Consider the following 2,456-nt stretch of genomic DNA (forward strand, 5'->3'; position numbering starts at 1 on the left):
TACATACTCTGTCCAAAGCCAAAAATGTTAAAAATAGTTGGGAGCTTGTATCTAATCCTTAAAGGATTTTAGGGTTACCTCTTCAGAGGGAGGAATGTTGGAGGGGAGGGAGTGGGCATGGATTTGATCAAAACACCTTATATGCATGTATGAAATTCACAATAAAGTTTTTGTAAAAATTAAAAAAAAAAATTAGAAGAAAAAAACCCAATCATAAAAGCTTCAAAAATACCTAGGAGCAGGCCTAAACAGGTGGTAACAATGAAAACATTAAAATGCTGAGGACAGAAATTTAAGAAGTCACCAGAAGGTGGCGAGGGGGTGGTGGTGGTGGGGGACCTCCCATGCTCATATATTGGCAGAATCAATATTGTGAAAATGGCTATATTGCCAAGTGATCTACAGATTTAATGAAATCCTCATTTAAAAAAATGGCCAATCAGATAAGTTTCTTTGTGTAGTGGATGGCAATTAACAAAAAAAAAAAACAAAAAAAAACTGGTCAAAGTGCAGAGAATAAGTGACTTTGGAGTGCTCAGCCAGACCTGGGACACCTTTATCACACAGCTCACATCTCTCTTTCCCTCCGCTTGCTGATGAAGCTCAGGAAGAGGGGCAGAAGGATTCTAGGAGTCAGAGACTGGGGAGGACCACTGTGAAATAGTGTCTTCTGGGGATGACAGGACTTGTAGTCAAGAAACCCACAGCTGCTGTGGTTGCTTACTCAAGACCTAAACAAGATCAAGCCATCCAAAATTCCAGCATGGATTGGTGGTGGGGGGGCGTGCTCATGAGGTATCATCCCTAGATGAGGAACTTCTGGCAAGTAAAGGCTGTTGCCTGCAGGGGTGTAAGTTTTCTTCAGTTGTGTGCCCCCTAGAGGGTCATCTGTGTTTCATTGAATAGACTCTACACCCATCCATACACATCTGAGCGACATTGGTTGGACTCTGTTTTTTTTTTTTTTTTTTTTTTTTTTTTTTTTTTTTTTGTCTTTTTGAGACAGTGTCTCCCTGTAGCCCCAGCTGTCCTGGAACTCACTATGTAGACCAGGCTGACCTTGAACTCACAAAGATCTGCCTACCTCAGCCTCCCGAGTGCTGGGATTAAAGGAGTGCACCACCACGCCTGGTGGACTCTGTTATTTTTTAAAAAGAAGAAGAAGACATGAAATTGAAAAAAAATATGTGGCAGAGGAGGTCCTGGAGGAGTTGAAATGATGGAAAGGGTAAATATAAACTAAATAAATTATATTCATTCATGAAATTACCAAAGAATAAGTTTAAAATAAATGTATGAAGTACTTTTTTGAAGTAAGTGGAAATAGGAACAAAATGAATGAATGAATGGATGGATGTTAATAAAAGAGACTGAAAAGAGTCCACAAAACTGGAAAGATATTTGTAAATAATCTATAATAGTCCCTCTCTGCAAAGGGTGTGTTCAAAGGGCTGTAGTGGGTACTTGAAGGGAAAGGTAGTATTGGGCAGTGCATAAAACCCCAAACACGCCTTAGTTGTCATTCTGATAACCTACACAAAATATACAATGTGACTATTCTGGGAAAAGGATGACTCATATTTCTGGAGGAAAGTTCAGAACTGGAAACTTCACCCTGCTCAGAGCAACATACAAGAGGAAACTTAAACACTTAAGTACTTAAATGCTTAAGCTTAAAATGTAGCATTTTATTTCATGGTTTCAAACTGTGCTTGATTTCAGGTAAAGGAAACTACTGGGTCATGTAAGAGTGTAGCATCCCATGAAGGCATTGCATAAGAGTTCATAGTAAGTACATAGTGGATATTTCTCAATCATAAGGCTTGACCTCCATGTAGCTTTTGATCTCACAGAACAAACTATCTGCATTATAATTCCCTCTTCCCTTTTTCACTCAAGGAGTGAAGCCTTTTATAGTTATCTCGGTCCTCCTCCCACCACCATGTGTTTGTTCTTAGAACTGGTAGCTGAGTCCTATTTCTCTTTTTTAATCTTATTTTTTCTCATTTTATATGTATGAGTGTATTGCCTGCATGTGTGTAAGTGCACCTGTGTCATGCAGTGCCCTTGAAGGTCAAAATTGGGCATTGGATCCCCTGGAGCTGGATTATGGATGGTTGTCAGCAGACATGTGGGTACTGGGAATCGAACCCAGGTCTTCTGCAAGAGCAGCCAGTACTCTTAACTGCTGAATCCTTTCTCTAGGCCTCTATTTCTCTATCCTAAGTGGTCATTTGACTTCATATTCAAGTTTCTTGACTTACTCTCCTTCTTCATTGGAGACCCCCCAATTCCTATTATAGTCAGACTTTTCGTCAGAGTTCAGACCCAGGTGTGAACTGCTAATTATAAAATTTTGCCTAGATTCTTCACAGGCAGCTGGAGCCATCTGTTCAGATCCTAACGTAGCATGCTTTACACCTATGCCTGTGTAAAATAGCCTCTAGTTAATGGAT

General features: G+C 39.9%; 1 pseudogene; it reads left to right on the forward strand.

Moving 5' to 3' along the window:
* LOC103744220 overlaps nucleotides 1-1,932 on the forward strand; it is a 38,570-nt pseudogene extending 36,638 nt beyond the window's left edge.
* Nucleotides 1,933-2,456: the final 524 nt, after the last annotated feature.

The sequence above is a fragment of the Nannospalax galili genome, unplaced genomic scaffold (genome assembly GCF_000622305.1).
Source record: "Nannospalax galili isolate Female #2095 unplaced genomic scaffold, S.galili_v1.0 scaffold382, whole genome shotgun sequence".
NCBI classification, from domain to species: Eukaryota; Metazoa; Chordata; class Mammalia; order Rodentia; family Spalacidae; genus Nannospalax; species Nannospalax galili.